Below are 16,070 nucleotides of genomic sequence, written 5' to 3' on the forward strand. Positions count from 1 at the left end.
ATGGATATTTTGCATCTTTATTTTCATACAAATTATATTATTTTATTGATATTCTGTTTATTTATTTTGATACGATTTTACATTATTCTATGTATATTATGTATATATATTTAATACATATTTAAATTATTTTATTTAATTTGTTTATATTTTATCCAAATTTACATTATTTTATGTAATTTTGTTTATATATTTTTATACAAATTTACATTCTTTTATTGTATTTTGTTTATACATTTTGATGCAATTTATATTATTTAATGTGTATTCGTATATATATTTTATACAAATTTACGTCATTTAATGTGTATTTTGTATATATATTTTATAGAAATAAACATTATTTTCACTGTGTAATCGTATATATATTATTAAACAAATATACATTATTTTATGTTTATTTTGTATATTTTTCAATACAAATATCCTTATTGTATGCATTTTGTATATTAATTTTAATACAAATTTAGCTATTCTATGTGTATTTTTGTATATGTATTTTATAAAAATTACTTTATTTTATAGGTATTTTGCATCTTTATTTTCATACAATTTACATTATTTTATTGATATTCTGTATATTTATTTTGATACGATTTTACATTATTCTATGTATATTTTGTATATCTATTTTATACAAATTTACGTTATTTTATGTATTTGTTTTCATTTCATACAAATTTACATTATTTTATGTAATTTTGTATATGTATTTATACAAATACATTCTTTATTGATATTTTGTTTATTTATTTTGATGCAGTTTACATTATTTAATGTGTATTGTGTATATATATTTTATACGTATTTACGTCATTTCATGTGTATTTTGTATATATATTTCTATAGAAATATACGTTATTTTATGTGTATTCATATATATTTTGAAACAAATATACATTGTTTTATATTCATTTTGCATATTTTTCAATACAAATTTACCTTATTGTACGTGCATTTTCTATATTAATTTTAATACAAATTTAGCTATTCTATGTGTATTTTGTATATGTATTTTATAAAATATGCTTTATTTTATGGTTATTTTGCATCTTTATTTTCATACAAATTACATTATTTTATTGATATTCTGTATTTATTTTGATGCGATTTTACATTATTCTATGTATATTTTGTATATCTATTTTATACCAATGTACGTTATTTTATGTGAAGTTGTTTTCATTTCATACAAATTTACATTATTTTATGTGAATTTTGTACATGTATTTAAATACAAATTTAACTAATTATATGTGTATTTTGTATATCTATTTTCATACAAATTGAAATTAACTGTTTGTAGTTTTGTATATATTTTTATTCAAATTCTATAAAGTTTACGTGTATTTTGTATATTTATTTTCCTACAAATATACGTTCTTTTATCGGAATTTTATTTATTTATTTTGATACGAATTTTCATATTTTTTAGGTGTATTTGATATATATATTTTCATACTTATTTACATAATTTTATATGTATTTTGAATATATATTTTCATAGAAATTTACTCTATATGTATATGCATAGAAAATACACATGAAATAATCTAAATTCGTAACGAAATAAATGAACAAAATACCGATAAAATAATGTAATTTTGAATGAAAATATATATAGAAAATACACATAAAATAACGTATACAAATAAATATATAAACATAAAATGATTTGAATTTGGATGAAAATAGATATAAATAAACTTAAAATAAGGCAAATTTGTAATGAAATATATACAAAATACACATAAAATAATGTAGATTTGTTTCAAAATATATATACGAATACACATAAAATAACGTAGATTTCTATAGAAATATATATACAAAATACACATGAAATGTTGTAAATACGTATAAAATATAAATACAAAATACATTAAATAATGTAAATTCGTGTCAAAATAAATAATTAAAATATCAATAAAAGAATGTGTATTTGTATGAAAATACATATACAAAATACATAAAATAACGTAAATTTGTATAAAACTATATATAAAATACACAAAAATAAGTTAAATTTGTATGAAAATAAATATACAAAATACACATAAAATTAGGTAAATTTGTGAAATACATATACAAAATACACATAAAATAATGTAAATTTGAATGAAAATATATAAACAAATACACTTAAATTAACATAAATTTGTATAACATATATATAAAATACTCATTAAATAATGTAAATATGTATAAAATATATATATACAAAACACAAATAGAATAATGTAAAATCGTATTAAAATAAATACACAGAATGTAAATAAAATAATGTAAATTTGTATGAAAATAAAGATGCAAAATACCCATAAAATAACGCATTTTTTATAAATATACAAAATACACATGAAAGAATGTAAATACGTATAAAATATATATACAAAATACACATTAAATAATGTAAATTCTCGTCAAAATAAATAAACAAAATGTCAATAAAAGAATGTGTATTTGTATGAAAATAAATATACAAAATACACATAAGATAACATAAATTTGTAAAACTATATACAAAATACACAAAAATAATTTATATTTGTATGAAAATAAATATACAAAATACGCATAAAATTAGGTAAATTTGTATTGAAATACATATACAAAATACACATAAAATACTGTAAATTTGAATGAAAATACATAAACAAATACACTTAAAATAACGTAAATTTGTATAAAAAAATTTATACAAAACACAAATATAATAATGTAAAATCGTATCAAAATAAATACACAGAATATTAATAAAATAATGTAAATTTGTATGAAAATAAAAGCAAAATACCCATAAAATAACGCTTTTTTTAAATATATATACAAAATACACATAAAAATTTATTTGTATTAAAATAAATATACAAAATACACATACAATAAGGTAAATCTGTATTGAAATAGATATGCAAAATACATATAAAACAATGCAAATTTGTTTCAAAATATATACGAATAAACATAAAATAACGTAGATTTGTATAAAAAATATATAAAAATACACGTAAAATGAAGTAAATACGTATAAAAAATGTAAACAAAATACACATAAAATAATGTAAATTCGTATCAAAATAAATAAACAAAATACCAAAAGAATGTATTTGTATAAATATAAATATACAAAATACACATAAAATAACGTAAATTTGTATAAAACTATATACAAAATACACAGAAGTAATTAAATTCGTATGAAAATAGATATACAAAATACAGATAAAATAAGCTAAATTAGAATTGAAATGTATATACAAAATACATAAAATAATGTAGATTTGTATCAAAATATTTATAAAATACATATAATAACGTAAATTTGTTTAAAATATATAAACAAAATACATATTAAGTAATGTAAATACGTATAAAAATATGTACAAAATACACATATAATCATGTAATTCGTATCAAACTACATAAACAAAATAGCAATAAAATAAAGTAAATTTGTATGAGAAATACAAATACATATAAAATAACGCTAATTTCTATAAAATATATGTCCAAAATGAACGTAAAACAAATTAACTTTGGATAAAATATATATACAAAACACACATTAAATAATGTAAATGCGTACATAAAATAACCTAAATTTGTATAAAACTATATACAAAAATACACAAAAATAATTTAAATTTGTATGAAAAGAAATATACAAAATACACATAAAATTAGGTTAATTTCTATTGAAATACATATACAAAATACACATAAAATAATGTAAATTTGAAAGAAAATATATAAACAAATACACATATAATAACGTAAATTTGTATGAAATATATATACAAAATACACATTAAATAATGTAAATATGTATAAAAAATATATACAAAACACAAATAGAATAATGTAAAATCGTATCAAAATATATACACAGAATATTAATAAAATAATGTAAATTTGTATGAAAATTAAGATGCAAAATACCTATAAAATAACGCATTTTTTATAAAATTATTGATACCAAAATACACATAAAATATTTGAATATGTATCAAAATAAATATACAAAATGCACATACAATAAGGTAAATTTGTATTGAAATAGATATGCAAAATACATATAAAATAATGTAAATTTGTTTCAAAATATATATGCGAATACACATAAAATAACGTAGATTTCTATAAAAATACATATACAAAATACACATAAAATTAAGTAAATACGTATAAAAAAATGTATACAAAATACACATAAAATAATGTAAATTCGTATAAATATAAATAAACAATATAGCAATAAAAGAATGTGTATTTGTATAAATATAAATATACAAAATGCACATAAAATAACGTAAATTTATATAAAACTATACATAAAATAACGCAAATTTCTTTAAAAATATATGTACAAAAATGAACATAAAATAAATTTGCATAAAAATATATATACAAAACACACATTAGATATTGTAAATGAGTATAAAAATATGTATACAAAATACCTATGAAATAATCTAAATTCGTATCGAATTAAATTAAGAAAATACCAATATAATAATGTAATTTTGGATGAAGATATATATACAAAATACACATAAAAAAAAACTAAATACAAATACAAATATACACATAAAATAATTTAAAATTGAATGAAATAAATATACAAAATAAACATAAAATAAGGTAAAGTTGTAATGAAATATATGAAAAAATACACATAAAATAATATAAATTTGTATGAAAATATATATACAAATACACATTAAATAACATGAATTTGTATAAAATTTGTATCAAAATATATACGAATACACACAATAAAATATACAAAATACACATAAAATAATGTAAATTTGTATAAAAATATATAAACAAATACACATAAAATAATGTAAATTTGGATAAAATATATATACAAAATAAACCTTAAATAATGTAAATATGTATAAAAAATATATACAAAATACACATAGAATAATGTTAAATCGTATCAAAATAAATAAAGAGAATATCAATAAAATAATGTAAATTTGTATGAAAATAAAGCACCAAAATATCCATATAATAACGCAAAATATATATACAAAAATACATATAAAATAATTAAATTTGTATTAAAATAAATATACAAAATGCACGTACAATAAAGAAAATTTGTATTGAAATAGATATGCAAAATACACATCAATAATGTAAATTTGTATCAAAATATATATACGAATACTCATAAAATAGAGTAAATTTCTATGAAAATATACATACAAAATAGATATACAAAATACACATATAACTGGTTAAATTTGTATTTAAATACATGTACAAAAAACACATAAAATAATGTAGATTTGTATGAAATGAAAACAAATATATTTTATATAAAATATATATACAAAATACACATAGAATAATGTAAAATCATACCAAATAAATACACAGAATATCAATAAAATAATGTAAATTTGTATGAAAATAAAGATGCAAAATACCCATAAAATAAAGCATATTTTATAAAAATACATACACAAAATACACAAAGATTAATCAAATTTGTATTAAAATTAATATACAAAATGCACATACAATAATGTAAATTTGTATTGAAAAAATATGCAAAATACACATAAAACAATGTAAATTTGTCTCAAAATATATATACGAATACACATAAAATAACGTAGATTTCTATAGAAATATATATACAAAATACACTTGAAATAATGTAAATACGTATAAAATATATATACAAAATACACATTAAATAATGTTAATTCGTGTCAAAATAAATAAAAAATATCATGAAAAGAATGTGTATTTGTATAAAATAGATATACAAAATACACATAAAATAACCTAAATTTGTATAAAACTATATACAAAAATAAACAAAAATAATTTAAACTTGTATGAAAATAAATATACAAAAAACATAAAATTAGGTAAATTTGTATTGAAATACATAAACAAAATACACATAAAATAATGTAAATTTGAATGAAAATATATAAACATATAGACTTAAAATAACGTAAATTTGTATCAAATATATATACAAAAAACACATTAAATAATGTAAATATGTATAAAAAATATATACAAAACACAAATAAAATAATGTAAAATCGTATCAAAATAAATACAGAAAATATTAATAAAATAATGTAAATTTGTATGAAAATTAAGATTCAAAGTACCCATGTCATGTGTATTCGTATATATATTTTGAAACAAATTTACATTGTTTATATGTATTTTGCATATCTATTTTTGTGTATTCTGTATTTATTTTTGTTATACATAGAATAATGTAAAATCGTATCAAAATAAGTACACAGAATATCAATAAAATAATTTAAATTTGTATGAAAACAAAGATGCAAAATACCCATAAGATAAAGCATATTTTTTTAAAAAATACATATAAAAAATACACATAGAATAATTAAATTTGTATTAAAATTAATATACAAAATGCACACATACAATAAGGTAAATTTGTATTGAAAAAAACGCAAAATACAAATAAAACATTGTAAATTTGTTTCAAAATATATATACGAATACACATAAAATAACGTAGATTTCTATAGAAATATATATACAAAATACACATGAAATTATGTAAATACGTATAAAAATATATATATAAAATACATATTAAGTAATGTAAATTCGTGACAAAATAAATAAACAAAATATCATGAAAAGAATGTGTATTTGTATGAAAATAAATAGTAGATAATAAATTTGTATGAAATATATATGCAAGATATACATTAAATAAGGTAAATATGTATAAAAAAAATATACAAAAAACAAATAGAATAATGTAAGATCGTATCAAAATAAATACACCGAATATTGATAAAATAATGTAAATTTGTATGAAAATAAAGATGCAAAATTCCCAACAAATAGCGCATTTCTTATAAAAATATATATACCAAAATACACATAAAACATTTAAATTTCCATTGAAATAAATATTCAAAATGCACATACAATAAGGTAAACTTCTATTGAAAGAGATATGCAAAAATACATATAAAACAAAGTAAATTTGTTTCATAATATATATACGAATACACATAAAATAACGTAGATTTCTATAAAAATATATATACAAAATACACATAAAATTAGGTAAATACGTATAAAAAAATGTAAACAAAATACACATAAAATAATATAAATTCGAAACAAAATAAATAAACAAAATACCAATAAAAGAATGTGTATTTGTATAAATATAAATGTACAAAATACACATACAAAATAAACATAAAATAAGGTCAATTTGTAATGAAATATATGTTCAAAATACACATAAAATAATGTAAATTTATATGAAAATATATATACAAATACACATAAAATACCATGAATTTGTATAAAATTATATATTCAAAATAAATATTAAATAATGTAAATGCGTATAAAAATATATATAAAAAGTACATATAAAATAATGTAAACTCGTATCAATATAAATCAACAAAATTCCAATAAAATAATATATGTTTGAATGAAAATAGATTTACAAAATACACATAAAATAACTATAATTTGTATTGAAATATATACAAAAATACATAAAAATAATTTGAGTTTGTATGAAAATAGATATTCAAAATACACATAAAACTAGGTAAGTTTCTTTTGAAATATATATACAAAATACCCATAAAATATTATAAATTTGTGTCAGAATATATAAACAAATACACATAAAATAACGTAAATTTGTTTCAAAATATATACAAAATACACATAGAATATGTCAAATCGTATCAAAATGAATGAGCAGAATATCAATAAAATAACGTAAATTTGTATGAAAATAAAGATGCAAAATACCCATAAAATAAAGCATATTTTTATAAAAATACATATAAAAAAATACACATAGAATAATTAAATTTGTATTAAAATTAATATACAAAATGCATATACAATAAAGTAAATTTGTATTGAAAAAATATGCAAAATACACAAAAAAGTGTAAATTTGTTTAAAAATCTATATACGAATACACATAATATAACGTAGATTTCTATAGAAATATATATACAAAATACACATGAAATGATGTAAATACGTATAAAAATATATATACAAAATACACATTAAATAATTTAAATTCTCGTCAAAATAAATAAACAAAATATCAATAAAAGAATGTGTATTTGTATGAAAATAGATTTACAAAATACTCATAAAATAACCTAAGTTTGTATAAAACTATATACAAAAATACACAAAAATAATTTAAATTTGTATGAAAATAAATATACAAAATACACATAAAATTATTTTGTATCTCTATTTTATACAAATGTACGTTATTTTATGTGAATTTGTTTTCATTTCATACAAATTTACATTATTTTATGTGTATTTTGTACATGTATTTAAATACAAATTTAACTAATTACATATTTTTATAAAAATACATATACTAAAATACACATAGATTAATCAAATTTGTATTAAAATTAATATACAAAATACACATACAATAAGGTAAATTTGTATTGAAAAAATATGCAAAATACACATAAAACAATGTAAATTTGTTTCAAAATATATATACGAATACACATAAAATAACGCAGATTTCTATAGTAATATATATATACAAAATACACTTTAAATAATGTAAATACGTATAAAAATATATATACAAAATACACATTAAATAATGTTAATTAGTGTCAAAATAAATAAACAAAATATCATGAAAAGAATGTGTATTTGTATGAAAATAGATATACAAAATACACATAAAATAACCTAAATTTGTATAAAACTATAAACAAAATACACAAAATAATTTAAACTTGTATAAAATAAATATATCAAACACATATAAAATTAGGTAAATTTGTATTGAAATACATATACAAAATACACATAAAATAATGTAAATTTAAATGAAAATATATAAACATATAGACTTAAAATAACGTAAATTTGTATCAAATATATATACAAAAAACACATTAAATAATGTAAATATGTATAAAAAAAATATATACAAAACACAAATAAAATAATGTAAAATCGTATCAAAATAAATACAGAAAATATTAATAAAATAATGTAAATTTGTATGAAAATTAAGATGCAAAATACCCATAAAATAACGCTATTTTTATAAAAATATATATACGAAAAAACGTAAAATATTTGATTTTGTATTAAAATAAAAAGATATACAAAATACACATAAAATAAGCTAAATTAAATGAAAAATATATACAAAATACACATAGAATAATGTAAAATCGTATCAAAATAAATACACAGAATATCAATAAAATAATGTAATTTTGTATGAAAATAAAGATGCAAAATACCCATAAAATAAAGCATATTTCTTTAAAAATACATATACAAAAATACACATAGAATAATTAAATTTGTATTAAAATTAATATACAAAATGCACGTACAATAACGTAAATTTGTATTGAAAAAATATACAAAATGCACATTAAAGCGTAAATTTGTTTAAAAATCTATATACGAATACACATAAAATAACGTAGATTTCTATAGAAATATATATACAAAATACACATGAAATGATGTAAATACGTATAAAAATATATATATACAAAATACACATTAAATAATTTAAATTCTCGTCAAAATAAATAAACAAAATATCAATAAAAGAATGTGTATTTGTATGAAAATAGATATACAAAATACTCATATAATTATTATAATTATTATAATTATTTTATCTGTATTTTGTATATCTATTTTCATACGAATTTAATTACTTCTGTGTATTTTTGTATATAGTTTTATATAAATTACGTTATTTTATGTGTATTTTGTATATTTATATTTATACAAATACACATTCTTTTATTGGTATTTTGTTTATTTATTTTGATACGAATTTATATTATTTTATGTGTATTTTGTATACATTTTTTTATACGTATTTACTTCATTTTATGTGTATTTTGTACATATTTTTTATACGTATTTACATTACTTAATGATTATTTTGTTTATATATTTTCAAACAAATCTACGTTATTATATGTATTTGTATAAATATTTTGATACAGATTTACATTATTTTATGTATTTTGTATGTACATTTCAATTCAAATTTAGCTTATTTTAGCTGTATTTTGTATATATTTTTTCATACAAATTTAATTACTTCTGTGTATTTTTGTATATAGTTTTATACAAATTTACGATATTTTATGTGTATTTTGTATATTTATATTTTTACAAATGCACATTCTTTTACTGGTATTTGGTTTATTTATTTTGATACGATTTTTATGTATTTTTTGTATTCATTTTTTTATACGTATTTACTTCATTTTATGTGTATTTTGTATATATTTTTATAGAAATCTACGTTATTTTATGTGTATTCGTATATATATTTTGAAACAAATTTACTTTGTTTTATATGTATTTTGCATATCTATTTCAATACAAATTTGCACATTTACTTTATTTTATGTGCATTTTTGTTCATATATTTTTTTAGAAATTTGCGTTATTTTATGTGTATTTGTATATGTTTTCTCATGCAAATTTATATTATTTTATTGCTATTTTGTTTATTTATTTTGATACAAATGAAAATAGATATACAAAATATACATAAAATAAACTAAATTTGTATTGAAATATATATACAAAATACATAAAATAATGTAAATTTGTATCAAAATATTTTAACAGATGCGCATAAAATAACGTAAATTTGTTTTAAAATATACAAAATACACATTAAATAATGTAAATATGTATAAAAAAATATATACAAAACACAAATAGAATAATGTAAAATCGTATCAAAATAAATACACAGAATATTAATAAAACAATGTAAATTTGTATGAAAATAAAGATGCAAAATACCCATTAAATAACGCATTTTTAAAAAAAATATATATACCAAAATACACATGAAAAAATTAATTTGTATTAAAATAAATATACAAAATACACATACATATACACATATTTCTGTATTGAAATAGATATGCAAAATACATATAAAACAATGTAAATTTGTTTCAAAATATATATACGAATACACATAAAATAACGTAGATTTGTATAAAAATATATATACAAAATACACATAAAATGAATTAAATACGTATAAGAAAATGTATACAAAATACACATAAAATAATGTAAATTCGTATCAAAATAAATAAAGAAAATACCAATAAAAGAATATGTATTTGTATAAATATAAATATACAAAATACTCATAAAATAACGTAAGTTTGTATAAAACTATATACAAAAATACACAGAAGTAATTAAATTCGTATGAAAATAGATATACAATATACAGATAAAAAAAGCTAAATTTGAATTGAAATGTATATACAAAATACATAAAATAATGTAGATTTGTATCAAAATATTTATAAAAATACCCATAAAATAACGCATTTTTTTTATTTATAAAAATATATATTTGTATTAAAATAAATATACAAAAAACACATACAATAATGTAAATTTGTATTGAAATAGATATGCAAAATACATATAAAACAATGTAAATTTGTTTCAAAATACATATACGAATACACATAAAATAACGTAGATTTCTATAAAAATATATACACAAAATACACATAAAATGAAGTAAATACGTATAAAAAAATGTATACAAAATACACATAAAATAATGTAAATTCGTATCAAAATAAATAAACAAAATACCAATAAAAGAATGTGTATTTGTATATATATATATAAATATACAAAATACACATAAAATAACGTAAATTTGTATAAAACTACTCAAAACTACACAGAAGTAATTAAATTCGTATGAAAATAGATATACAAAATACAGATAAAATAAGCTAAATTTGAATTGAAATGTATATACAAAATACAATATTTATGTGTATATTTGTATTTGTATTTAGGTTATTTTATGTGTATTTTGTATATCTATTTTTATACAAATACACATTCTTTAATTGATATTTTGTTTATTTATTTTGACGCGATTTTACATTATTTAATGTGTATTTTATATATATATTTTTATACGTGTTTACATCATTTGATGTGTATTTTGTATATATATTTCTATAGAAATCTACGTTGATTTATGAGTATTCGTATATAGATTTTGAAATAAATTTACACTGTTTTATGTATTTTGCATATTTCAACACAAATTTACCTTATTGTATATGCATTTTGTATATTAATTTTAATACAAATTTAATTATGCTATGTGTATTTTTGTATATGTATTTTTATAAAATATGCTTTATTTTATGGGTATTTTGCATTTTATTTTCATACAAATTTACATTATTTTATTTATATTCTGTTTTTTTTTTAAACAATTTTACATTATTCTATGTGTATTTTGTATATCTATTTTTATACGTATTTACTTAATTTATGTGTATTTTTTATATATATTTTTATTTAAATATACGTTATTTTATGTATTCGTATATATTTTGAAACAAATTTACATTGTTTTATATGTATTGTGCATATCTCTTTCAATACAAGTTTACCTTATTGTATGTGCATTTTGTATATTTACTTCAATACAAATTTAAATATTTTATGTGTATTTTGGTATATATATTTTATAAGAAATGCGCTATTTGATGGAATTTTGCATCTTTATTTTCATACAAATTTACATTATTTTATTGATATTCGGTGTATTTATTTTGATACGATTTCACATTATTCTATTTGTTTTTGTATATATTTTTTATACAAATTTACATTATTTAATGTGTATCTTGCATATATATTTCATACAAATTTATTATCTATTATTTATTTTCATTCAAATACACATTCTTTTCATGATATTTTGTTTATTTATTTTGACACGAATTTAATTAGATATATATTTTGTATATATATTTTTATACGTATTTACATAATTTCATTTGTATTTTGTATATATATTTCTATAGAAATCTACGTTATTTTATGTGTATTCATATATATATTTTCAAACAAATTTACTTTGTTTTATATGTGTTTTTGAATATCTCTTTCAATACATATTTACCTTACTGTATATGCATTTTGTATATTTATTTCAATACAAATTTAAATATTTTATGTGTATTTTGGTATATATATTTTTATAAAAAATGCGCTATTTTATGGGAATTTTGCATCTTTCTTTTCATACAAATTTACATTATTTTATTGATATTCTGTGTATTTATATTGATAGGATTTTACATTATTCTATTTCTTTTTTGTAAATATTTTTTTATACACATTTACATTATTTAATGTGTATCTTGCATATATATTTTATACAAATTTACGTTATTTTAAGTGTATTTGTTTATATATTTTCATTCAAATTTACATTATTCTATGTGTATTTTGTATATTTCAATACAAATTTACCTAATTTTATGTGTATTTTGTATATTTCTTTTCATACAAATTTTAAATATTTTTGTGTATTTTTGTATATAGTTTTATACAAATTTAGGTTATTTTATGTACGCATTTACTTTATTTAATGTGTGTTTTGTATATATATTTTCATGCAAATTTACTTTATTTTATGTGCATTTTTGTACATATATTTTTTTAGAAATTTGCGTTAATCTATGTGTATTTGTATATGTTTTCTCATACAAATTTACATTATTTGATTGCTATTTTGTTTATTTATTTTGATACGAATGAAAATAGATATACAAAATATACATAAAATTAACTAAATTTGTATTGAAATATATATACAAAATACATAAAATAATGTAAATTTGTATCAAAATATTTTAACAGATGCGCATAAAATAACGTAAATTTGTTTTAAAATATACAAAATACACATTAAATAATGTAAATATGTATAAAAAAAATATATACAAAACACAAATAGAATAATGTAAAATCGTATTAAAATAAATACACAGAATATTAATAAAACAATGTAAATTTGTATGAAAATAAAGATGCAAAATACCCATTAAATAACGCATTTTTTATAAAAATATATATACCAAATACACATGAAAAAATTAATTTGTATTAAAATAAATATACAAAATACACATACAATAAGGTAAATCTATATTGAAATAGATATGCAAAATACATATAAAACAATGTAAATTTGTTTCAAAATATATATACGAATACACATAAAATAACGTAGATTTGTATAAAAATATATTACAAAATACACATAAAATGAAGTAAATACGTATAAGAAAATGTATACAAAATACACATAAAATAATGTAAATTCGTATCAAAATAAATAAACAAAATACCAATAAAAGAATGTGTATTTGTATAAATATAAATATAAAAAATACAAATAAAATAACGTAAATTTGTATAAAACTATACAAAACTACACAGAAGTAATTAAATTCGTATGAAAATAGATATACAAAATACAGATAAAATAAGCTAAATTTGAATTGAAATGTGTATACAAAATACAATATTTATGTGTATATTTTTATTTGTATTTAGGTTATTTTATGTGTATTTTGTATATCTATTTTCATACAAATACACATTCTTTAATTGATATTTTGTTTATTTATTTTGACGCGATTTTACATTATTTAATGTATTTTATATATATTTTTATACGTGTTTACATCATTTGATGTGTATTTTGTATATATATTTCTATAGAAATCTACGTTGATTTATGAGTATTCGTATATAGATTTTGAAATAAATTTACACTGTTTTATGTGTATTTTGCATATTTTTTCAACACAAATTTACCTTATTGTATATGCATTTTGTATATTAATTTTAATACAAATTTAATTATGCTATGTGTATTTTTGTATATGTATTTTTATAAAAATATGCTTTATTTTATGGGTATTTTGCATTTTTATTTTCATACAAATTTACATTATTTTATTTATATTCTGTTTATTTTTTTGAAACAATTTTACATTATTCTATGTGTATTTTGTATATCTATTTTTATACGTATTTACTTAATTTATGTGTATTTTGTATATATATTTTTATAGAAATCTACGTTATTTTATGTGTATTCGTATATATTTTGAAACAAATTTACATTGTTTTATATGTATTTTTGCATATCTCTTTCAATACAAGTTTACCTTATTGTATGTGCATTTTGTATATTTACTTCAATACAAATTTAAATATTTTATGTGTATTTTGGTATATATATTTTTATAAGAAATGCGCTATTTGATGGGAATTTTGCATCTTTATTTTCATACAAATTTACATTATTTTATTAATATTCGGTGTATTTATTTTGATACGATTTCACATTATTCTATTTGTTTTTGTATATTTTTTTTATATATTTACATTATTTAATGTGTATCTTGCATATATATTTCATACAAATTTATTATCTATTATTTATTTTCATACAAATACACATTCTTTCATCATATTTTGTTTATTTATTTTGACACGAATTTAATTAGATATATATTTTGTATATATTTTTATACGTATTTACATAATTTCATGTGTATTTTGTATATATATTTCTATAGAAATCTACGTTATTTTATGTGTATTCGTATATATATTTTGAAACAAATTTACTTTGTTTTATATGTGTTTTTGAATATCTCTTTCAATACATATTTACCTTACTGTATATGCATTTTGTATATTTATTTCAATAAAATTTAAATATTTTATGTGTAGTTTGGTATATAATTTTATAAAAAATGCGCTATTTTATGGGAATTTTGCATCTTTCTTTTCATACAAATTTACATTATTTTATTGATATTCTGTGTATTTATATTGATAGGATTTTACATTATTCTATTTCTTTTTTGTAAATATTTTTTTATACACATTTACATTATTTAATGTGTATCTTGCATATATATTTTATACAAATTTACGTTATTTTAAGTGTATTTGTTTATATATTTTCATTCAAATTTACATTATTCTATGTGTATTTTGTATATTTCAATACAAATTTACTTAATTTTATGTGTATTTTGTATATTTCTTTTCATACAAATTTTAAATATTTTTGTGTATTTTTGTATATAGTTTTATACAAATTTAGGTTATTTTATGTACGCATTTACTTTATTTAA

The sequence above is a fragment of the Eriocheir sinensis genome, chromosome 1 (assembly GCF_024679095.1).
Source record: "Eriocheir sinensis breed Jianghai 21 chromosome 1, ASM2467909v1, whole genome shotgun sequence".
Classification (NCBI taxonomy): domain Eukaryota; kingdom Metazoa; phylum Arthropoda; class Malacostraca; order Decapoda; family Varunidae; genus Eriocheir; species Eriocheir sinensis.